The 25,466-nt window shown below is 49.3% G+C and overlaps 1 long non-coding RNA gene across 5 annotated transcripts in view; it reads right to left on the bottom strand.

Annotated features, from left to right (window-relative positions):
- LOC132541828 (uncharacterized) overlaps window positions 1-25,466 on the bottom strand; it is a 317,142-nt gene that overhangs the window by 203,521 nt on the left and 88,155 nt on the right. For all 5 annotated transcript variants that reach the window (XR_009552913.1, XR_009552914.1, XR_009552911.1 and 2 more), the window contains exon 2: window positions 21,126-21,197. This is a non-coding gene — a long non-coding RNA (uncharacterized LOC132541828). The remainder of the gene's footprint in view (window positions 1-21,125; window positions 21,198-25,466) is intronic.

A 25,466-nucleotide genomic window follows, 5' to 3' on the forward strand; every position in this document is an offset into this window, starting at 1 on the left:
TTACAAAGAGAGACCGAGTCACGTGTAAATTCTTTCTCTTGCTGGGACTGTCTTTTGCCTTCATTATTCCATTCCATTCCTGCCTGCCTGCCTGCCTGGCTGGCTGAAGGGCTGACTCAGGTTTTTCCTTGTTTCCCTTGGCCCAATTCATTAAGTCCAGGATGCCACTGGAGTAGACATGGGGCTGGGGGTAGAAAGAGGAGGCGAAGAGGTGGAGGTAGAAGAGAGAGGGAGGAGAGGGGCCAAAAGGGAAGTGCACCAAGATGGTGAGGTACCAAGAGGAGATGGTTTCTCTCATCTCTGTCTTTCAGCCACACCTGTCATCCCCAGATGGAAAGATGAGGAGCGGGTGTGAGTCTGTGACCCATAAAGAAAAAATGAACTCCCAGTGGGTCTAAGAAGCTAAGACTCAAGAGAGTGAAGTCCTCCAGCACACTCATCCTTTTCTGGAGTTTCTGCCGTGTGTGTGTGTGTGTGTGTGTGTGTGTGTGTGTGTGTGTGTGTGTGTGTGTGTCCAGGGTTATCGCTGGGGATCTGTGCCAGCACTACAAATCCACTCCTCCGGGTGACTGCTTTTTCCATTTTACTACACAGGACAGAAAGAGAAATGGGGAGAGGAGAGGGAGACAGAGAGGGAGAGAGAAAGATAGACACCTGCAGACCTGCTTCACGGCTTGTGAAGCGACTCCCCTGCAGGTGGGGAGCCGGGGGCTGGAACTGGAATCCTTGCATGGGTCCTTCCACTTTTACTTGTGCTTAACTGGGTGCATCACTGTCCAGGCCCTCTGCCTTCTATTCTTTCAGCCTATTGAAAACAGTTCATCAGAACAAGATAGAAGAAATGTCGTTACTAAAGACAGAGGGAATCCAAGTACCTTTTCTGCTCCTGAGAATTTTTCAACAGGTTCCTAGGCATTCCATCAGCCTAAAGAGCATAGGAGCCGACAGCTGCCCCTGCCAATACCTCTGCCTCCTCTCCTCACAGTGCTGTCCTACCCCACAGTCAAAGTAGAACCCCCACTTGCCGGAAAACCCTGAGTTCCCTCCAGCCTGTAAACTTCTATGTGCAAATGTCCTGACTGTTGCAAATGTGTTTAAAAAAAAAAAAAAACCCTTAAAAAGCTTCCAGATGTTCTGTTTGCCTGGTGGTGTTTCTCGGCACCTGTCTCCAGAGGCCAATGCAAGATGTCCGGCATCCTGACTGCCAGATGAAATACGAGGTGTCCAAGAGGCACTGCCTGGGGGTAAGCAGAGAATACACCCCTTTCCAGGAACCACACTCAACCAATCTGTCCATCAGGTCTCCCCCACCCCTCCCTGCCCCCTGCAAAGATGCAAGCCTGTGTCTCCTCTTTATTCTCCCACCATCTCTTACACCCCCACCCCAATTCTTGCACTTTTACAAGTGAGAAAGACACAGACCCACATAATACAAGCTCCCCCCACCCCAGCTCTCCAGGGCTACGGAAGGGCAGGTCTGAGGTTCCTCAAAGATACGTTCTCAGGCTCTATCTTCTCTAAGTCCCTCAATTTCTTCTGGCCCATAAACTTTTCAGGCCAACTGTCTGCGATCTCAAGTCAAAGACGAAATCACAGGGCAGTAGGCAGTGACCCTTCCTTCCATGGGAGATGTTAAATGACCATCTGTAGAGGAGTCTTTGGAGCTGGACCAGCTGGAAGCAGAGAATGGAGTTTGTGACCTGTCAAGGTCCCCCCTGGGGCTCGTGGCCTCTGATCTAGAGGAAGCTAATTGCCAACGGGCAGCCCTTGTGCACACAGAGACACACACACACCTTCCCACCACGCACACACCTGAGGGCCCAGGATTCTTTGCACAAGGTGACGCCGGCTCCCTTTGATGTTTGCCGGATGTGTTCTCATTGGGCAAAAACCAGACCTCAATAAAACCCCCGGCATTATCTAGAGGCTGGTGGTTAGCAATTGCACCGGGCTGTTATCTCTGTTGCCAGGTGGGGCAGCTTTGTGGTTCTCCATAGAAAAGCATTAACTTAGAGGTGGATCAAAGACCCTACCGACCAGCCGACCTGGATCCCTTGTTGATCCGCAGGGGATTGTTCTCAAAGATGGACTTTCAAGATAATAGGGACCCCAGTTCCAGACTCCCTCCTGTGCTCTGCTTATCATGAAATATGTCCCCTGGGGCCACCCGACTGCCAATCTCAAGGGCCCTCTCTCTCCTTTCTTCAGGCAGCCCAGTTAGCAAGAGCCAAGTGGGGGCTGGGGCAAGAAAGTCTGGTCACCCTGCTGCAATAATGGGACTCAGGGGACAGAGAGGTACCAACATGGACATCCTGGAATGGGCCGGGGGGGGGGGGGGAGAGGTCCCAGAGAGGAGGATTTGACTATCTACCCTTCCTCAAGTGGGATGACCTGCTAGGGCCCCCTCAATGGGTCCCTGAAACCCTCGCTGGGCCCTAACGACTAGTCCAGTGCTTTCTTCTTTGTGTTAAAAGACCATCTGGGTGGAGAGACACATAAGTGAGTGAATGAACCACCAGTGACCTCGCAAGTGTGGGAAGGACATAGAGCAAGGAAGCTGGCTCCTACCCATGAGAAAACATTTCAGGAAGTGTTATGCTATTGGGGATTTCTTTAGAATCATGGTAGGGAGTCAGACCCAGGTTCAAATCCTGGAGTAGCATCTGATGAGATCTCAGTTCTCAGACAAACTGCTTCAGTGCTCTTAACTCTTGAGAAACAGGCATGGTAATGGTGTCTACTAGACGGTAGGCAATTTACCTTCCTACAGGTCAGAAGCCACCAGTCCCAATCACTGTGAAGAACGAGTTAAAAAGACCTGGCCTCCCTAACAGCACCTGGCAGCATCAGTGCAGTTCCCCATGGCAGGGCCTCTGTTAATAAGTCCAAGTAGCACAATACCAAGGAAGGGAGGAAGGGGGGGTGGGGCTGGGCACTGACATTTGCCTCGATTGCGTTCCAGGTAGAGCCCAGACATGTGGGCACAGAGATCCTTTTGAATCACTGAAAAGCAGTTGCTACCATTAACATGAACTTTGGCTTCATCTCTGCCCACGTTCCCTCAACTGCTTTCCCAAAGATTCGGAACATGTGCCACGGACAGGGAGGAGACAGAGATGCTGGAATCTGCAGGGACCACCTTTAAGGGGTCTCCTAAAGGACCCCCAATGGGTAAGTCTCATGGACCAGGGGCTGCACCCTTAATTCCAAACTAGCTGAGGTCCATGAGCATGTGAGTGTGTGGTTAGTTACAGCTGAGTTACACACACACACACACACACACACACACACACACACACACCCTGCCTTCAACTCCTGAATCTTCTCTGCCTCTCTCAACCTTCCCACTTGAGGTCTTTCTCCTCCAAGCCTCCCAGGGTCATGCTTTTCATTCATTCAGACACTGTAACTTAAAGACCCAAGTTCAGGGAGCTGGGCGGTAGTGCAGTGGGTTAAGCGCAGGTGGCGCAAAGTGCAAGGACTGGCTTAAGGATCCCGGTTCGAGCCTCTGGCTCCCCACCTGCAGGGAAGTCCTTCACTGGCGGTGAAGCAAATCTGCAGGTGTCTATCTTTCTCTCCCCCTCTCTTTCTTCCCCTCCTCTCTCCATTTCTCTCTGTCCTATCCAACAACAATGATAGCAATAATAACTACAGCAATAAAACAACAAGGACAACAAAAGGGAATAAATAAATATAAAAATTTTTTTAAAAAGACCGAAGATCAGTCAACTAGCTGGAGAAGATGCCTCCAGGGACCCTGACTGGCATGCCTGGCCCAGTGGGTGCCCATGTGTTCAGGGAAGGCCTGCATCTTCCTGTCACTGCAAGACCAGGCTTTCACCCAAGGCTGCAGCTGAGCTTCCACAGGCCCTGGAAGGTCAGGCAGTGAGTTCACAGGACAGGCCACCCACACCGCGCATCAGGACTGTGGACTGTCCCCTGAGCCCTCGAGGCTCTGGCCCTTGGCCCTGCCTCGGAAGGAAGACTACCACATGGCTTCCCCAAGGAGAAGGATAAGAAGAGAAGGAGCAGAACTGTTTTTTTCCCCCAGTATGAGAAGGAGTCACACTGCCCTCTGGGTACTAGGTCCTCTTCCTGTGCCTGGGAGGAGATGTGCCTGGGTGAGTTTGGAGTTGAAGAAAGGGCTAGAAGTGTCCCGCAAATGTTCAGACAAAGGCAAGAAGGTGTCCACAGTGCCAACAGACCTTTTGGGGAGGAGAGGGGCCCCCTGGTCTCTGCAGTCCCAGATGCTTTCAATGCAGCCCCCCCCCCAACCTTGTGTCACTTCACACTCTTCTAATTAAAGATGCAAACTGGATTTTCATGTTTGCAGAGAGCTTTGACCAAAAATGCAGGCGGCAGACCAAAAAACAAGAAGAGACCTCTTTCTTGTGTTCTCTCTCTCTCTCTCTCTCTCTCTCTTTTTTCTCTCTCCCTTTCTTCTAAAAGGACAGGGGTGGCATGGGGGTGGAGACAGCAAACAAGCTCTTGGCAGCCTTGGATCCTCCAGCCTGTGTCTGTCTGTCTGCCTCTCTTTCTCTCATCCTACAGACACCCACCCAGCCCCATCCTCATCCTGGTCAGGCTGGGTGAGGCTCTGGGAAAGAGAGGAAAGAGGCAAAGAACAGACTCTCCCGGCACAGCTGCCAAGAAAGGAGCCCCAAAGCCCTGTCTGGGCGGAAGGCAACCTTCCCAGGTTCCTTGGCGTGCTGGGACTTGCTGGAAACCAGAGCCTGGGCTGGCAGGAGGAGGTGGACAGTGAACCAGAATTCAAAGTGGCGGCCAAAGGAGGGGAGTGCAGGAGGGAAGGGGGGAGGTTTCAGTGAATCATATAAATTAGAGACAGAAAGGATGTCAGGCCACCTTCATTTCCTTCCTCTCCTAATGGGAATTATCTCATTAGCCCCAAGCTTCCTAGAGGCTGACTTTAAATGATTCCTGTAATGGGGATTGCATATCGCAGCACCCACCCCCCCCTTCCCCTGCCCAACCCCATCAGACTCCTTGGAGAGCTAGGCAGGGCTCTTAAAGGGACAGCAGCAACCTGACACCAGCTCAATCTAGAGAAATTGAATACTTTCCCCTGACATGTCACAGGGTGCCAGTGAGCACTGCCCTTTCCCCTTGTATTTCTACTCTCAGAAAAAAAAAATAAATAAAAAAGCCCTGGTAGGGGAGTCAGGCGGTAGCACAGTGGGTTAAGCGCACGTGGCACAAAGCTCAAGGACTGGCTTAAGGATCCCTGTTCGAGCCCCCTCCCCCCTACTGCAGGGGAGTCTCTTCACAGGAAGTGAAGCAGGTCTGTGGGTGTCTGTCTTTCTCTCCTCCTCTCTGACTTCCCCTTCTCTCTCCATTTCTCTCTGTCCTATCCAACAACAATGGCATCAATAATAACTACAACAATAAAACAACAAGGGCAACAAAAGGGAATAAATAAATAAATAAATAAAAGTCCTGGTTAGAGCAGTGGGTTCAATAATGACCACTCTGCTAGCCCCTACTCCACAGAGAGTCACCTTCTAATCCCTGAAGGCTGTAAGTGTTACTTCATATAGCAAAAGGGACTTGGCAGAGGGTAGTCAGTCAAGGGACTTAAAAAAAATTTATTTTTAATTTTTTAATGTTTATTTATTTATTCCCTTTTGTTGCCCTTGATGTTTTATTGTAGTTATTGTTGTCGTTGTTGCTGGATAGAATAAAGAAAAATGGAGAGAGAAGGGGAAGACAGAGAGGGGGAGAGAAAGACAGACACCTGCAGACCTGCTTCACCGCCTGTGAAGTGACTCCCCTGCTGGTGGGGAGCCGGGCACTAGAACCAGGATCCTTATGCCGGTCCTTGCACTTTGTGCCACCTATGCTTAACCCACTGAGCTACTGCCCGACTCCATTTTTTAATTTAAAAAAAAAAATTATCTTTGAGAGTCAGGCGGTGGCGCAGCGGGTTAAGCACACATGGCGCAAAGCACAAGGACTGGAGTTCCAGCCCCTGATTCCCCATCTGCAGGGGAATCGCTTGCTGTGAAGCAGGTCTGCAGGTGTCTATCTTGATCTCCCCCTCTGTGTCTTCCCCTCCTCTCTCCATTTCTCTCTTTCCTATCCAACAACGAGAATATCAATAACAAAAAAAGGGCAACAAAGGGAATAAATAAATATTAAAAAATAATTTAAAATACTATCTTTATTTATATATTCAAATATTGGGTAGAAACAGCCAGAAATCGAGAGGGAAGGGGGTGACAGAGAGGAAGAAAGACAGAGGGACAGCTGCAGCCCTGCTTCACCACTCAAGAAGCTTCCCCTCTAAAGGTGAGGATGGGGGCTTGAACCCCATCCTTGCTCATTTTAACATGTGTGCTCAGCTAGGTATGATGCCACCTGGCTAGGGCCGCCCTAAGAGTTTCATTTTATAAAGACTTATTTATGTACTAATAAGAAGAGAAGAGAGAACAAAAACATCACTCTGAAACATGCGGTACCAGAAATAGAGCCTTGGAGCCCAGGTGAGCAACTCCAGCACTCTAGCTTTTTGAGCTATCTCCCTGACAAGTTTAGGATTTGCAAACAGAGGGGATCATTTCAATTTATTCTGATAGGCATAACAGAGGCTCATCAAATAGAAACTTGAGTACAGAGAGGAGAATAACCACAAAGGCAAAGACTGAAATGACGCAGCCACAAGCCAAGGAGCCTTAGCAGCCTCCAAAAAGCTGAGAGAGCCAAGATAAATCAGCCCTGCTAGCACTTTGCACTTAGCTCCATAAGACACAATCCAGGCCTCTGGCCTCCAGAATCTCCATCTCTCTTTCTAATTCACACACCTTCTTCCTCACCTCACAGTCTTCTCCGTGTCTCTTTATTCTCACATACAACAAGACCACTTGCCACTGAGCACCTAACTAGTCACACCTGCAAAGACCTCACTTCCCAAGAAGACTGCAGACTGAGGTTCTAAATAGATGTAACTTCTGGGTGACATCAATCAACCAACCCAATATAGCCTTTCTGCAATCCCCCCTCCTTTTTTTTTCCCTTCAAACCTCCAAAGTCTTCTTTTGATTCTTCTAGAACCCAGAGGTCAAAATCCCTTGAGGAAGTTTCCCGACACAGATGGATTCTCCCAGACAGAATGGATGTACTTTCAACTAGAGTCGCTAGTGTTTGGCAGCTCGAGAAGACTTCCAATTCTCCCTGGCCAGAGAAGGAAAGCGGAGACCATCTGTCTGAAAGGTTCAGAGGACACCTGGGAATGGATGGGAGATGAAATCAGATGGTCAAAAAAGAATTTGGTTTTGCAGGACGGGTGGTGGCGCACCTGGCTGAGCATGCACGTTGCAGTGTGCTAGGATCCGGGTTTGAGCCCCCAAGCTTTATGAGTGCTGAGGCAGGGCTGCAGGTGTCTCTCTGTCTCTCTTCCTCTCTATCTCCCCCTACCCTCTCGATTTCTGGCTGTCTTTACCCAATAAGTAAAGATTATATATATATATATTATCCATTATGCTGTCTCCCCAGTTCCTCTGGCTTACGTTATCTTTTTTAAAATTATTTATTTATTATTGGATAGAGAAAGAGAGAAATTTAGAAGGGAGCGGGAGATAGAGAGGAAAAGAGACAGAGAGACACCTGCCACCCTGCTTCACCATTCATGAGGCCCCTCACCTCTATAGGTGAGAACCAGGGGCTTGAACCCAGGTCTTTGTGCACTGTAATGTGTGTGCTTAACCTGGTGCGCCACCACCTGGCCCCCAATAAAAAAAAAAAGAAAAAGTTAAAGCCTAAAAAGAATTTGATTTTTATGAAAGGCAAGATTGTACTTAAGTTAATTAGCAAGTTGCTTGTCCCAGAGAAGTCACAAGGGAGAGGCCCGACTGAGACACCCTCTTGAAGTTAACATCCCTGTTCATGAATGCACAGGACTCCACAAAGCAAGAAATCAGCCAGGGATTAGATGCTTTGCATTTTTAATGACTACTTGCAAGTGTCTCCTTGGTGCACTGCATTATGGGATACAACCTGACCAGGCCATGTGCTTCTTTCTTCTTAGATGTCAAGAAAATGCCAAAGCAGCACATATCTACATGGCCAGGCGATAATACCTAAATCAGGGGCTCAGTCATTAAACAGACAGAGAAAGGGACTTTGTGTCACAGCCAGTGGGTCCCCTGGAAAGACCTCAGAGGTAAGTGGTTTACTTTTCTCCTGTTCAGCCCACTAGGATGGAGAGAGAAGGTAGAGAAGCCTTTCTCCTTAGCAGCCAAGAAACAGCGCAGCCCAGACAAAACACAACACCCCCCAGCCCCCACCCCCACCCTCCGCGGCCACTGATTTATCAGCTGTGGGAGGCCCAAGAGCTCTTAAACCACAGGTGGGTGCCCAGGAAGCCACCCTCCCAGGAGAGCACAGACCTCAGGCCTGCTTTGTGGCTGATCCCTGTAAGCACCCCAGTGCCGCAACCCCAGTCTGGGTGGTCCAGAACCACTCCCAAGGGCCTTGCCACATGCTCTGTGAGCTCATTGGCCTCACACAGTTCCTGTGGAGTTAAGCAGGACAGTTGTTCCCACTCTACAGATGGGGAAACTGCCGGTGTGGCTCCTTGACTTCTTCAGGGCCACCCAGGAAGGACACACACACACACCACCCCCAGCTGCTAGCTTGCTGCTCTTTCTCAGATCATATGGGGAAATGGCTTCCCATACCCTCTGTCCCACCAGCTGCCAGGACTTGAAGGGCTCTGCAGAGGAGGCCACAGGGAGCAGGGAACGGCCCTTCCCCTGGGCCCCTGGGGGCTGACATTTTGGATAGGAAGGGGTGGGTTTGGTAGCCTCTCACCTCATCTTATCATCATCACCGTCCCACTCACACCTGCTCGTTGAACACACAAGGGCAGGGGGCCAGGCAAGTGGCACACTGCATTAAACACACACAGTATGAAGCGCAAGCATCCCAGTTCGAGCCCCAGGCTCTCCATGGAGAAGCAGGTCTACAGGTGACCGTCTTTCTCTCTCCCTCTCTAGCTCCCCATCCTCTCTCAATTTCTCTCAGTCCTATCCATAAAAATGGAAGAAATGGCTGCCCGGAGCAGAACAGTGGATTTGTAGTGTTAGTATTAAGCCCCAGCAATAAACTTGGAGGCAAAAAAAAAAAAAATAAATCAAAAAACAAGGGCATGGACAGGCATGGCTGGTGCCCAGGCTGGGCCTCCCCTAAGAGGGGTGAAGTGTCCCTTTTAGGGCCTGGAGGAGAGGGTGGCCCAGAGAGAACAGATGGCAGAGTTGCTCTAGCTGCCTGCCCAGGCTGCACTGGGGAGGTGCTCAGGCCTCTGTTGTGGGGGCTGGCTTGTGAGAATGGGATGAGAGCACCGACCGCTCCTGCGGTCACAGGTCAGTAAGGAGTGAGCTCCGGGTGCTCAGGCCAGGGGCACCTGGGAGGTGGCAGAGTTCCTTGGTGGTAGTGGAGGCACAGCTGAGCTGGTGTGATCCACTTTGACCTGAGGGCATTTGGTGAAGTTCTGCTGGGCCCCTGGGGTCCAACAACTCTAGGGGGTGGCACCTGCAGGGTTTTTTTTAGCACTCCTGGAAAGCCCAGATAGGCTTGATCTTCCCAAGATGGCTTTCCCTCGTTAACCCCCCTCTCTGTCTCCTCCCTGTGTGAAGACCCTTCTCCAGGTGAGGAGGGAGGCCCCTTGGGAGCCGCTTGTACAATGAAGACCTTGACAGCTTTTGTCTTGCTTGATTTTGTTTTTGTTGTTGCCACCAGTGAGACTGTGAGGCTTGGTGCCTGTATGACTCCACTGTTCCCAGCAGCTATTTCTTTTTCTTTTTCTTTTTTTTTTTGATAGAGGGTGAGAGGTAGAGAGACAGAAGGAAGAAGAGACACCTGAAGCTCTGCTCGACTGCAGGTGGAGACCAGGGAATTGAACCCAGGCCTCCCATGTAGGGTGTGTGCTCTGCTAGGTAGGTACGCCACCACCTCTGTGGCCTCTCCAACCGCAGGTCAAGCTGGGGTGGAGGTCGGAGGACGAGTGCAGACTGTGAGAAGTCAAGCCACCTCCAGCGAGACGCAGGTCTGCGTCCGGTTCCCATGACACTGGCTGTTAATAACTAACCGCGTCCCAGACAGGTGCTCGCGGCCTGGCCTTAGGAGTTTTTGCTGGGGCTGAACGTGAGTCACCTCCCTTTTATAGCTGCTGGCAGCCTGAGTCACTCAGAGACCATCCCTTTCACATAAGCTCTCACACCTTGCTTAAGGAACATTCACAGCCATACCTTCAACTGTTTCCCAGGTGGCCTGGGCCCTGACTCTCGTGATTAGGCCAAACAGCATCCTCAGGATGCAGCCCTAGCCCTGCACACAGATGTCTGAGAGAAGGCGAGCCGGGGGCTTTGCTAGGTATTTATCCCTTAGGGCCCTAAACACTGTTCACAGAGAGAAACCAAGAGAGGAAGGGAAGACAGAGAGGGGGAGAGAAAGACAGACACCTACACACCTGCTTCACCGCTTGAGCTTATGAAGTGACACCCCCCCTCCGCAGGTGGGGAGCCGGGGCTCAAATCGGGATCCTTGCGCCGGTCCTTGCGCTTCACACCACGAGTGCTTAACCCACTGCGCCATGGCCAGCCCCCGTCCCTGAGCTATTTTGCTGGTCCCTGCTGCTATCATAGTTTACCAACCCCTATTTGAAAATACAGAAGACTAGAACTGGAACATGCCAGCAGTGGACAAAACTGTGATGCGACAAATCTCTCTTAGGAAGGGCGGAGACAGAAGGCAGGTAAGCTGAGTCCTGTGACTACTAACACACCTCTCTCTCTCTCTCTCCCTCTCCCTCTCTCTTAACTTTAGAGCTTTATTAAATAACGGTTTACAGTATATTATTTTTTTTCACCACTCCCATCACCAAAGGTCTGTGTCCCCAACCCCCACTCCCATAGATAACCACTCTAGTTCTCCCACAGTCTTGGAAATAGGGTGATATTTTGTTTTTATACACTGATATACTCAGGTCTCTCTATTCTGCATAGGAGTGAAACCATTATGTTTTGGCCCTCACCTCTTTATTCACTGAGCATCTTCTCCAATTCCATCCAGTTTATCCCAAAGGACACATCATATTTTTATTTTTATTTATTTATTCTTTTGCTGAAGAACACTAATTTTGGTTGTTTGTTCCACGTTTTTGCTATTGTGAACCAAGCTGCTATGAACACGGGGGTGGGGTGGGATGGGGTGGTGGTACATATATTAACACACTTTTCCAAGGCACACGTTGCTGAGGTGCTGGAAGAGGGAGCTGGTCCACAGGCCAGAGAATGAATGAAACACCTGACACCAAACAAGAGTAACCTGGAAAATAAACTTTTCCATCTCCTGGCGAATCCTTCCCCACCCATTCTCCTAAAAAAAGGAGAAAAAAAATATATGAAAGATTGAGAGAGAAAGGGAGAGAGAGAGAGAGAGAGAGAGAGAGAGGGAGAGTGAGAGTGAGAGAGAGAAAAAACAAAACGTGAAAATAAGACAGAGGAAAGAAAGGGGGGGAAAACTACCCCACACATGGGAATGGGGCTGTAGCGCAGCATTGGTTAAGCGCATGTGGTGCAAAGCACAAGGACCGGGGTGAGGATCCGGGTTCGAGGTCCTGGCTCCCCACCTGGAGGGGAGTCCCTTCACAGGTGGTGAAGCAGGTCTGCAGGTGTCTTTCACTCCCCCTCTGTCTTCCCCTCCTCTCTCCATTTCTCTCTTAAAAAAAAAAAAAAAAAAAAACTACTGCACCCAGAAATATAGTGCAGGGCTTCCTTTTTTCAGTCCTCAGAAAGTCCCTCTCACTACCTGGTTTCTAAAGCAGACTATAAACACAGATGACGTCAGGCTGGCGGGAGCCGGGTGTCTCAGTGCCAAGGGGCTCCGGCAGGTGTGAGACAGACAGGTTCAGAACAGATGACAGTGTTTCCATCCTTAGAAGATGAGACTCCAGGAGGAGAAATGACAGCAAGGGTTGAGCTGGGTGTGGTGGGGAACCTGAAACGCAGCCTGGGGTTGGCCTTGTGGAGGAGTCTGGCTGTTTGCTTTGGACTACAGGGAGGTCCCATGGGGGTGAACTATTTATCCCCCCCCAGTCTCTCAGGGATCACCCCTCCCTCCAGGGAGGGGTGCTTAAAGGGGCAGTCTGGGTCCCCTCCGTGGAGCCCCCCGGACTTTCCAAACTGAATTTTGCAATGGCTGTGGCTATGGTCCTGACCGGCTCTGTGCAGAGAGTGAGCGAGGGGCTTTCCCCGTCACACACGTCCCGCACACAGTGGCCAGCCCAGCAGCATGGACGGCATCCAGGGTACACAGGTCAGAGGAGCAAGACTCCACGACTCCACCCCCAGAGCCTGGCTTGGGAGAGAGGCCCTGTGAGTGAGTCATTAGGCTGACCAGTGACCAGGATGGCACAGGTGATGGCAGGCGGCTTCGGGGATGTAGGTCACAGTGACTCACATCTGGACCCCAAGGGGAAGTTTCATCTACAAGTCCCCCGGGATGGCTCCAGTCCCCAAGGTGAGGTCATCCCTCCACTGCTCAGAACCTGGCTGCTCTCGGAGCCCCAGCTCCTCAAGTTATTATGGCAGGACTTATTGTCACTGCAGTGTCTGTCCCCTAGCCCAACACTCTCTCTCTCTCTCTCTCTCTCTCTGCATCTCTCTCTCTCTCTCAATGGAATGGAGCCAAGGAAAGAACATACCACCCTTGGGCTTCAGATATTTCACCTGAAGTTTTTGGCTTTCAGCATAGCTCATCTGGATGTTGTGCCTGCTTTAAAAAAATTCATTCAGGGAGTCGAGTGGTAGCGCAGCGGGTTAAGCGCAGGTGGCACAAAGCACAAGAACCCATGTAAGGATCCCGGTTCGAGCCCCCGGCTCCCCACCTGTAGGGGAGTCGCTTCACAGGCGGTGAAGCAGGTCTGCAGGTGTCTGTCTCTCTCTCCCCCTCTCTGTCTTCCCCTCCTCTCTCCATTTCTCTGTGTCCTGTCCAACAACAATAAGTACAACAATAATAACGACAAGGGCAACAAAAGGGAATAAACAAATAAATATTAAAAAAATAATTTACTTTGATTATTTTTGGATAGAGACAGAGAAATTGACAAGGACAGAGACAAAGAGACACCTTGGGGCCGGCCGGGTGACGGCGCGCCTGGTTGAGTGTCACATGTTACAATGTGCAAGGACCTGGGTTCAAGCCCCCAGTCTCCACTTGCAGGAGGAAAGCTTCCTAAGCAGTGAAACAGTGTTGCAGTTGTCTCTCTGTCCCTATCTATGTGCCTGTTCCTTTCAATTTCTGGCAGTCTCTATCAAATAAAGATAATAAGAAAAAAATCAAAATAAAGAGAGAAAGAGAACCTGCTTCAACTTTTATGAAGCTTCTCCTCTGCAGGTGGAGACGGGCGGGGGGGGGGGGTGGGGGCTTGAACCCAGATCCTTGTGCACTGTAACATGTGTACTCTTACCAAGTGTGCCACCACACCCCAATGGCCCTGCTTTGCCATGTGCATGACCCAGGTTCAAGCCTAGCTGGAGGAAGCCTTAAGGCCATGGTGTCTCTCCCTCTCTCCCTCTATCTCCCTATCTAAGAAAGGTCGGACTGAAGGAGCAAAGCCCTCTTGCTGGTATCACACAAGAAAGTTTAGGACCAAGCGGCAGGGGCTCCACTGTCCTTTTGAGAGGAGCTACACTAACTCAGTCCAAGCCAGTCCTAGTGTAGCAGCATGAGAATCCGGTCAATAGGTCACACCCCTAGGCTGTCTCCTGGAGTTGCTGTTCTAGAAGTAGAAGAATGCAAGGCACTGGGTAGAATACAGTCCCCAGAAAGTGGTTGCCCACGAGTTATTTTCAGAACTATCCTTAAAACTTGAAAGAAATATGCAGATAAGAGACTCCACTTTGGGGCCAGGCAGACGGTGGCTCTGCAAATCCAGCACATGCCTTGTGGACAGGAAGCCACACATCTAACATCCCAGAATAGTGCTCTGGTATCTCTCCTTTATACTAAGATTAAAAAAAAAAAAGTCTAGAAAACGAAACATTTAATATTTTTATTTATTTCATTATTGGATAAGAGACAGAGGGGAGGGGGAGACTGAGAGAGGGAAATAGGCAGAGAGGCAGCTATAGCCCTGCATCACCACTTTTGAAGCTCCCCCCCTTCCAAGGGCTTGAACCCAAGTCCTTGCGCACTATAATGTGTGTGCTTAACCAGGTACGCCACTACCTGGCCCCCAAAAATACACTTTTAAAGGCTCTGTTTGTCCATTACCTTTTCCATTCTCCCTGGATATCTAAGCGAGCACATGCATATTTCCAAGGCTTGGCCAGGTAGGTGATGTTACCTGCAGTGCCCGGCCAGCTCTCCTGCCAGAGGCATGAATGACACTGAAGTCCCCCCCAGACTCCTGACACACCTAAACTCACGGGACACAAGCCCATAACCATTAAGACCAGACCGTGGGCTGTTCGAAGCAAGGCAGGTATTTCCAGAGGTGAGTACACACCCCATACTGCTGTGACCTCAGGTCAGAGACCTTCTGTATTTATTATTATTATTATTTATTTATTTATTCCCTTTTTTTGCCCTTGTTTTTTTATGGTTGTAGTTATTGTTGTTCTTGATGTCATCGTTGCTGGATAGGGCAGAGAGAAATGGAGAGAGGAGGGGAAGACAGAGAGGGGGAGAGAAAGACAGACACCTGCAGACCTGCTTCACCACCTGTGAGGCAAATCCCCTGCAGGTGGGGAGCCGGGGGCTCGAACCGGGATCCTTACACCAATCCTTGCGTTTTGTGCCACCTGCGCTTAACCCGCTGCGCTACCGCCCGACTTCCCGACCTCCTGCTTTTCTACAGCTGCTCTGATCTAGATTCTCAGAGGGAAGAGGCAGGTAAAGGGAGGCAAAAAGACAGCAAGGAAACAGACACCCTCCCCTGCTCCCCCACCAAAGAGCTGAGGGAAGACCCAGAAGGTGACCTTGCTCCAAGGTGTGAGGTTACCACTGGCTGACTAGGTGGCCCCCCTGGCCGCCCTGACACAAGAGGGAAGAGACCCAGAGGGATCTGGTCTCTCCTCCTCCTATCATCCCTTATCTTCTCTTCTTCTCTTCACTGCAGGGTTTATGGCCTGACCCCTGGTGGCTTCACAGGCAGGGGAAGAGTGGCCTTCAGATTAAGCCACAGCCTCTGAAAGTGGAGACCAGGGACTTGAACCCAGGCCCTTAAGTATGGTAACAGGCACACCACCGCCATCCTCTACAGAGTCCCCTTTGACTCCCACCTGTCAGCTTCCTTGCTCTCTCGCTGTCTCTACCCGTCTCTGATCATCTCAGGATCAGAGCGGCGTGCCCTCAAAACCCTGCCATGGCTCCCAGCTTCCTGGAAAGGGAGCCTGGTGTTCCTCAGACTTCCTCTGGTCTGGGCTCCATTCTTGGGGCCGGGTGGAGGGAGGTGGGTAGAGTGTCAGGCTCCTCGACGCAACTCCACTGGCATTATCATCCTCCAGTGCACCTGGGACAGTTCTGTCTTGGCTCAAGGAGTCTGCTCTGTCTGGCAAGTCCTCTTCCTCCAGGTGGTCACCAGGCTTATTCTCTCACACCTCCTTCAAGGTCAGGTGAGGTGTCGCTTTTCAAGGAGGAGTCCACAGGATTGAGTGCTGTGACCTGCCCTCCACTCCAGTTCAGCATGCCTGCACTTCCTTTCCTGCCACTTCTTCTTATTTCATTTTGTTTTGTTTTAATATTTTATTTATTTATAAATGAAAGAGAGATATGGGGGGTGGGGGGAGAGGGGGGAAGACAGGAGCTGCCACTATTTCTTTTAATATAACAGCAAAACTGTCTTGTGTACTAGATGGTTTGTTTGCTACTTTTACTGTTGATGATTTATTTTCTATTTATCTATTTATTTATTTATTTATTTATTATTCACTAGAGACACAGAGAAATTGAGAGAGGGAAAGTGACAGACACCTGCAGGCCTGCTTCAGTGCTTGTGAAACTCCCCCCCCCCCCCCGCAGGTGGAGGAGAGCTGGGGCTTGAACCCTGATCCTTGCTCTGGTCCTTGAGCTTAGTACTATGTGCACTTACCTGGAGTGCACCATTGGCTGAGCCCCCCTTTTTCTTTATTTGTTGATAGAAATGGATGGAAATTGAGAGGAAGCAGGAGACAGAAAAGGAGTAAGAGAGACCTGAAGTGCTACCTCTTGTGAAGCTTCCCCTCTGCAGGTGGGGACCTGGGGCTTGAAGCCTTAAGCATGGCCACAGGTACACTCTACCTGGAATGTCACCACTCAGCCCCTATCATCTTCTTTCTTTTTATGGAAAACCAAATTCATGAGAGCTGAATAATATCTTCAGCCTGGAAAGGTCCTGGACGCAGCAGACACCCAGAGCTGTTGAGTGAATGAATGAATGAATGAATGAATGAATGAATGAATATTACTGCCATTACAATGAGGGGAGTGTTAAGAAGCTGTATATAACATGGAGTGAAATGGCACCCAGGCTGGGGTTGACGGGGATGAGAGGGAGCAGTACTGGCTCAGACAGACTGCTCTTTCCAGAAAGACAGCAAGCACACTAAATGCCTGGAAATTCCCTCCTGTCCCCAATCTCCCCCCACACACACACACACACACACCAGTCACCCAAGCCTAGACATCAGTGCAAAAGAAATTCAGCACCTGACTCTCCTTCCCAGAGCAGCCTCCCAGACCCCAGACCGTTCAGGGCGGTTAAGTCCAAGCATACGAGGTTAAGCCTGAGGACTAGGCCTGTCAGGATACTAGAATGAGCAGTGGAAAAGGGAACGAGATAAAAGAAACCCCTGAATCACAGAAGAGAAGTCAATCCCCACCCCTACCGGTTCCCCAGTGTGCTGTAGGTGACAACCAAAGGTGAAAGATCATATTATACCAGGCTAAGGGCAGCCAATGCCCACAGGAGCCGTGGTCATACGGCTCACCGATGAGGGCCCTTAGATGGTGATGCGGGGCAGGCTGGATGAGCCTGGCTGAAAGGATTCAAGTCTCAGTGCAAAGTGGCAGATAATGAGATTGTCCATAAGGACAAGAAGACCAGACAGAGATGGCAAATATTTGCGAGTGTGTGGAGAGAAGAAGATTCTTCTCCACTGTCTGTGGGAATGTGCCCTGGTCTAACCTCTATGGAAAACAGTACAAAGACTTCTCACAAGATTAAAAGTAGATCCACCATGTGATCCAGCAATTCCATGCCCAGGTGTCTACCTGAAGAACACCATTCTGGAAAGTTATACGCACACCTCTGTTCATGGCCGCTCTGTGTACAGTAGCTAAGAACTGGAAACAACCCAACTGTCCGACAGCAGGTGAGAGTGGTAAGGAAGTTGTGGAATGTACACACAGACACACCCCAGAACACAATTCAGCTGTTAAGAAACAATGAAATCTTTCCTTTTGCTACAACATGAAACTGGAGGGGGTTGTGTTCAGCAAAATAACTCCGAGAGAGGATAACACTGCACAAGCTCACTCATATGGGATAAAGAAACAAGGCAAGGGGACAAAGGCAAAGAAAAGCAAACCCTTTCTCTCTGACTACAGGACTGGGTTTAGGGGGAGAAATGGACTGTGGTGGAGGCAGGTCACACCTCAGTGGTGGGCATGGTGTGGTAACACACTGTGTGTGTGTGTGTGTGTGTGTGTGTGTGTGTGTGTGTGTGTGTGTGTGTGCGCTTTGTATTTTTAGTGGGTACCAGAAAGTGTTTTTTCCTGTTTTATTAGGACCAGGCTTCAGTGAGCAGCATTTGAGAAAGGAACCTCCTTCAGCCTGATGCTGAATCTGGGGCCTTGCACCTGATACCACTGAACAGCTCCTTGACCCCAATTCTTTCTCCCTCCCTCCCTTCCTTCCTTCCTTCCTTCCTTCCTTCCTTCCTTCCTTCCTTCCTTCTTTTCCTTCCTCCCTTCCTTCCTTTCTCTCCTTTAGAGTGGGAATAAGTAGACCCATAGAAAGAAGAGACACTTGAGCATCATTCTGCCACTCATGGTGTTCCCCCCCTGGTGCACAGGTTCAAAATCCAGCTCCGCACACATGGTAAGACACATGGTTTACGAGGAGAGCTACCTCTCAAGCCAGCAAACACATTTTTGAAGAGCTGTTAAGATTGTATCCCTAAAACATAAATAGTATTGCAGACCAATGTTACTTAAATATAATATTTAATTATTTATCTTTTTTTGCTACATGACAGCATGAGAGAGAGAGAGCAGAGCATCACTTTGGTACATGTATGTGGGGGTGAAATGAGAACTTGGGGTGTGTAAGTTCAATAATCTACCAGCTGAACTTTCCCCCAGTCATAACATCAATTAAAAAAAAAAAAAGATTGAATATCCAACTGGTTGCTGAAGACATAAAGAGACCTGACAGGTCAGGGTGGGGGTAGATAGCACAATGGTGATGCAAAAGACTCACTTGCCTGAGGCTTCAAAGCCCCACACCACCATAGCTAAAGATAAGCAGTGTTCTGGTGAGAGAGAGAGAGAGAGAGAGAGAGAGAGAGGGAGATAACAAGAATAAACTGCTAGGTCAATCCCCCCCTTCTATTTAGAAAATGTTTAAGAAGACTTTCTTCAACTCCCAAGTTTAAGAAACTTGCTTTCTCTATGGCCAGAACAACCTGAACACACCCATTTCATCTGAGCTTGGCAAGCTAAACAGGATTTTAGCTACTTAGGGCTTGGAGGGGAGAAATAATTTCAGAAAAGCACAGACTGACTTACTATGGGAAAGAAAGACTGAATGCCTAAAGGCTGGGGGTTTCTCATAGGTATCCCATCCAGTTTATGTCAATCAAACAAGACCATGGTGGAGATGGTGGTGGTGGTAGGGGAGGGCAAGCGGGTGGTGACACACCGGGTTAGGCACATATAATCACATGATACAAAGCATAAGGACCCACACAGGATCCCAGTTCAAGCTCCTGGCTCCCCACCTTTGAGGGGGGGTTGTCACTTCACAAGTGGTGAAGCAGGTCTGCAGGTGTCTATCTTTCTCACTCTCTGTCTTCCCCTCCTCTCTCAATTTCTCTCTGTCCTATCCAGCAGCAACAACAATGGCGACAACAATGGAAAAAAGACAGCCACCAGGAGCAGTGGATTCATAGTGCAGGCACCCTAACCCACCCGCCCCCCCAAGAAAGAAAAAAAAGATCATTGGGGTGAAATGGAGAAAAAAGAAAAGGATGAAACCAGAAAATCATTCAGGTGGCTCATCAGAGCAGAAGCTTTTTGCAAGCATTGGGTGTGACCTCTGATATTGCATTGATCAGAGTACCACCTCACTCGCTCACTCGCTCACTCGCTCACTCGCTCACTCACTCACTCACTCACTCACTCACTCACTCACTCACCCATTCACTCACCAGAGCACTGATCAGCTCTGACTTAAGATGGTTTGAGGAATTGAATCTGGTACTTTGGAGCCTCAGACCGGAGAGTCTCTTTATGTAACCAGGACCACTCTTTAATCAGATCTTTGCAAGACAAAGGAACAAAAGTCACTGGATACCAAGCTTCAGTATCACCATTTCCTAGATGAGGAAATAGAGGCTCAAAAATATGCCCAAGATCATATCCAGAACTCAGATGAAGAAACGAAAATCACTGACATTAATTATATGTTTCACATGTCCCGGGCAGTCTCTCACTTCATGTCACAGCACGGTAGTGGTGATTATTCCTATTTTATAACTGTGGAAATCAAAGTCTGGCAAAGTCAAGGTTACCAGTCCATGATCACAAAGAAAGAGGAAAGAGCACAAGTCAGATTTGAACGGAGGATTTCTGGGTCCAAGAGGCCAACAGTGACAGATCTGCAGCGCCCATCTGTCCGGTTCCAAAGCCCTGCCTTGTGGGGCATGACACCCCTCTCCTGGATGCTGCCTCTGACAGCCTTCTCAGTTCCCAGTAGTCACCTGGACTGATGCGACTTAGAAAGAAGTGCGATTACAGTGTTCCTGCAGCTAAAAAGGACCTCTTGTCCAACACTTTGTTTTATTTTTATTTATTTAGTTTTCATTATTAGATAGGACAGAGAGAAACTGAGGACAGGGGAGATAGAGTTGAGAGAGAGAGAGAGAGAGAGAGAGAGAGAGAGAGACCTGCAGATCTGCTTCACCACTCCTGAAGATTCCCTCCTGCGGGTGGGTAGTGGGGGGAGGGCGTTGAACCCAGGTCCTTCCCTCACGGTAACATGTACACTCAACCCAGTGAGCCGCCACCGCCTGGCCTCCCACTTCCTGTTTTATTAGGACCAGGCTTCAGTGAGCGGCATTTCAAAAGGAACCCCCTTCAGCCTGATGCTTAGTTTCTGCTGCCCAAGGCCAGGAGCTGGTCCTCTGTCTGATGGGTCTGCAGGCTTAGGGTTACCCACCAGTGTGAACCACAGGGCCGGCCATCTTGTGTCAGACCCTTTCCAGCAAGAGCAGGCTGCTCACTAAGCAGAAGGGACCGTTCAGAGTCCTTTGGAATGGAAAGGACACAGCACAGGCACAGGCACAGGCTCTGAATGCTGGCACTATAATTAATCAAATATGGTCCCCTTGAGGGAGTCAATACACCCCAGAGTTTTCCTCGTCTGTAGGTTGGGTTTAGCACACCCCAGGTGGTGGGGATAAAAATGTTGATTGAGGGGAGCCGGCCAGTGGTTCACCTGATTAAGCGCACACATTAAATACAGTGCACAAGGACCCAGGTCCAAGCTCCTGGTCCCCACTTGCAAGGGGGAAAGCTTCCTGAGTGGTGAAGCAGAGCTGCAGGTATCTCTCTGTCTCTCTCTCTTTCCCTCTCTCTCCCTCCCTCCTCCCCTCTCAATTTCTCTCTGTCTCTATCCAATAATAAATACATGTAAAAATATTGATCAAAGGAAAGTCTGTGAGAACAGTTTGCCTTGGATCAGTTTTGATGAACACTGGTACTCATGAACCTTCCTGATGACTACAGGCTGACCACCATCACTCTGTGTGGGTCAAGCAGACACCCCCCCCCCCCCCCCCCGCCCTGAGTCAGGAAGCACAGCAGGGGCACAGCCAGGTGCAGGCAACCTGTTCAGCTCAGCTCACCTTTTGACTTGACCTTCTTTCTTGGTTCAAAGCATCCATCCATCCAGCTCAGCCACAAACCTTCGATTTCACCTTGAAAATAAAATAAAATAAGAGTTATACCAGGAAACAGGATAATGGAACTCATCTTCCAGTTTCCATCTCAAAGGGAGTGGTGTGTAAATAAATGGCAGACAGCCTCCTGAGGGCATATGAGTTTAATAATTGTTTAGTCTTTGAATAAAATAGGGGATAAGACCACTTTATTTCAGAGTCAGAGGACAATATCCATTTCCTATGTCAGTTGTGGGCAGGGTCAACTGAACAATGCTTTCAAAGAAAGGGGTTATCACTGTAACAAAAGATGCCCAGAATGAACTGAGATGCAAATGGATGTCGCATTGGATATTTTATTTCAACTTATAGCAAAACACACCTACAATGAACCTTTCCAACAACGATATTTTATTGGCAGAGTTTTGAGTTGTCCCGTTTGGGGACAGAAACTTTTACTCAAAGACCTGCACTTTTGTTTTTAGATGTTCAGATCTTAGGATATTTCTGAATTCACTAATGAGACAGCATCTGAGAAGCATCTCACCCCGTGCCTGCTCCCAATCGTACATTCAATAAAAATTAACTGTGTTTTTATTAATTACTTTTGAGCAAGAACCACAACCGCAAAACTCCTAAGCAAATGGACATGGAGATCAGATTGTTACTGTCACTTGTTAAAACAGATATTGAATCTTTAAATCTAACCTCGGGGAAACCTAAATTCAAATGCCAGGAAGAATAGTATTTCAAAAGGCAGTTTAAAGATAATGGGCCCATTCTAAGCGTTCCCATCATTAGGGAAAAAGAAATCACACTGGACTCTCTGGTTGGCAAATGAAGACAGAGAGGAGAAAGAAAAAAAGGGGGGGGGGCGACAATACCATCAGATTTGAAACAGAAAACTTGTAACCTTCACTCACAAGAGAAAGGATTGTTTGGGTGGCATCTTGTTCTTTTGCGGGGTGCAAACATGCATTGTCTCAGGGCCTGACTCACTCCTGGGGCGTCTGGTGTCACTGAGGACAGGGGCCGAACTGGTTCTCAGCAGCCAGTGTCAAGAGTCAAAGCTGCCAAGGTCTCTGGCCCCATTGTGTCCTAGGGCCCCTCTCCTGACTGGGAGGACACACTCCTGCTACCAGAAGCCTACACATTTTCACACAATGCTCTTGATCACAAAGCAAAGAACTGGACAATCTGAGCTCTGCTGAACTACTTGGAACCTGACTAGATGATTCTAGAAAAATGTATCAAAAAGAAGCACACAACATTTCAAGAGAAACCCCAGTCCAAGTGGACTTTGCTTCTTGTTTTTTTTCCTCCCCTCCCCTCTCCTTTCCTTTCCTCTCCTCTCCTCTCCCTCCTTCTTTCTTTCTTTCTCCCCCCCCATTCTTGGGAGAGGGCAGGAATTAATAGTTTACAGTCATCAGTAAAATGCCATAATTGGCCCATGTGTAACATTTCTCAGTTTTCCATATAACACTCTAACCATCCCCTCCCCAGGCCTTCCTCTGCCACCGTGTTCCAGGACCTGAACCCCCACCCCTACCCCCACCCCAGAGTCTTTGACTTTGGTGCAATACACCAACTCCAGTCCAAGCTCTGCTTAGTGTTTTCCCTTCTGATCTTGTTTTTCAACTTCTGTCTAGGAGTGAGATCATCCCATATTCATCCTTCTCTTTCTGGCTGATCTCACTTCACATGATTCCTTCAAGCTCCATCCAAGATGAGGTGAAGTAGGTGAATCCACCACTTTTAATAGCTGAGTAGTTTTCCATTGTATATCTAGACCACAACTAGCTCAGCCACTCATCTGTTGTTAGACTCCTAGGTTGTTCCCAGGTTTTGACTATTACAAATTGTGCTTGTACAATCTGTACAATTGTACAAATTGTTTGACTATTACAAATTGTACACCTATGCATATAGGTGTACACAGTTCTTTCTAGATGGGTGTGTTTGGTTCCTTAGGATATGTCCCCAGGAGAGGAATTGCAAATTGTTTCTACTTTCTGTAAAGTCACCTCTATACCCATTGTCAATACATGAGGATAAAACATCTGATGAACTCACCCGGCTACAGCCCAGATGAATAGAAATGGGTCCAGCCTTACTCTTCCAGGACAGATAGTAACTTCAACATAAAGAATTTCAGATTTCCTACTCTTGACTCCATGAAGTTTAAATAGAGCCAGTTTAATAGTACAGAGTGAGTAGTGGAGGGGGTTTTCTTTAAATCCTTGTGTGTGGGTGGTCTCAAAAGGAGAGGCCTTAAAGTCAAGGTTCCAGAGGGCAAAATGACTCTCATGCCCAAGGCTCCTAGGTGCCAGGTTCGATCCCCAGCACCACCACAAACCAGAGCTGAGCAGTGCCCTGGTGTGTGTGTGTGTGTCTCTCTCTGTATCTCTCTTATTAAAATAAAAAAGTAAACATATACAAACAATTAAGGTGTCCAGATCATCCTTCCTCTTGGACAGCCGTAAAATGTCACTGGAGCCTGGGACCTGCCCCTGAGGTTCTGATTGGTTCACAGCAAGCTCTGGGTCTGAGGGGTTTTGTTTATTTGTCTTTTCTGTCCCTGAGGGAGGTCTATTAGGCAGCAAAGTTAGCGGGTCATCTAGAGAGCTGGTTAAAATTCAAATTCCACTACTGGGAGCAGAGGCTCTGCATTTTGAACAAGCTCCAGGGCAAAGCCCAAAACAGGGTGGCTAGAGAACATGGTCTGAGCAGCAAGGCCTTGTGGGTCTAGGAGACAGCTCACCTAGCACAGCGCACACTTGAACATGTCCTTGAACCCAGATTTCAGCCCCCTGGCCATCCTAAGGAAGCACCCTGTCAAGGGGAAGCTTCAGGAGCAGTGGAGCAGCGCTGTGGTGTCTCTTCTTTTCTCTGTCTCTTCCTCTCTAACTGGACAAAAAGAGTGAGGGGTCCGGATGGTGGTACACACAGATGAGCGCACATGTTACAGTGCACAAGGACCCGGGTTTGAGTCCCTGGTCTCTACTTGCAGGGGGAAAGCTTTGCAAGTGGTGAAGCAGGACTGCAGGTGTCTCTCTCTGTCCTTTTCCCTCTCTATCTCCCCACCCCTCTAAATATTTCTCCATCTCTATCTAGTAAACAAATATTAAAAATCGAATAGAGTAGGATAGGATAGATTCCCTTCAACACCTCACTACTCTCCCCTCCTCAGGAATCTCAGGCAAATAGCTCCACACACCCTCTAATCAGGGTTTCCCCTGCCTGGGGTGGAAAGTACCACTTCTCCAGGATCTCCAGAGTGTGCTACTGACACCAGGCCCACTCCTTACTTCTAGGGTCCAGGCTGGTAAGAGAGGCAGGACCCACATCCCAAGAGATAGTGCCCCCTTCCTTGTGCTAGAATCCAGTTCTCCATCCATTCAACCCTCTAGTGAGAAATCACCTCCTTAGAACCTTCCTTTGCTTGCAGTAGCGGTTACTTCTGCTCTGTGCCCTGAGGCACAGAGAGTGACTTCCTCCCTCTGGCTTCTCACATGGGCAGGGCCATCAGAGCAGGCAAGAAGCAAGGCCTCCTCCTGCCTGGGTGAGCCCAGGATCCTGCTGTTCTCACTAATGGCAGGCACATGGAGCACTCCCCTGAAAAAAAACTCTCTCTCTCTCTCTCTCTCTCTCTCTCTCTGTCTCTGTCTCACAGAAGCAGGCAACAGCAGCATGCCATACCCAACCCCAAACCTGTGACGGAGGCCAGAGACTGCCAACAGTTAGGCTTCCAAAGTGCCCTTTCTCCCCACCCCCCTCCCCCCCCACCCCACCCCATGGGTTCCTTCCTTGTGACATCTCCCTTAAGCCTTGAGCCAAACACCACCACCTAGTGGTTCTGGGTCAAGCCACCTCCAGCAGAAGACAGAAGAATTCCAGCCCTGGTGCCTGTGACAGAGGAATAAAAGGTCCCGCAGGGACATCCTCAGCCTGGACTGAGTCCAGGCCCACACCATCCTGTGCTTCATCTAAGAAGCAGGGCCCCTGCCCTGCAGCTATGCGGACGGACAGCAGGCCTCACCTCACAGGAGAAGGACAAGGTGAGGCATGTGAAGCTGCAACAGGCTGTCAACCAGAGGCCTCCCTGGCAAAACAGAGGCTGCTGTTGAGGCAGACTCTTAGATCTCCTGCAAGCGCCCCAAGTAAGAGGGGGTGACTGCCACACACAGAGTCAGGAGGTGAGGCCAGTGGGTCCCGTTTCTGGGAGCCTACCCAAGGCTTACACACCCACTGGGCGCAGGAGGCAGAGCCTGCCACCCAGAATGCTGTTTTACTTTCATTTATAATTGG

Source organism: Erinaceus europaeus, chromosome 12 (assembly GCF_950295315.1).
Source record: "Erinaceus europaeus chromosome 12, mEriEur2.1, whole genome shotgun sequence".
In the NCBI taxonomy this organism is placed as follows: domain Eukaryota; kingdom Metazoa; phylum Chordata; class Mammalia; order Eulipotyphla; family Erinaceidae; genus Erinaceus; species Erinaceus europaeus.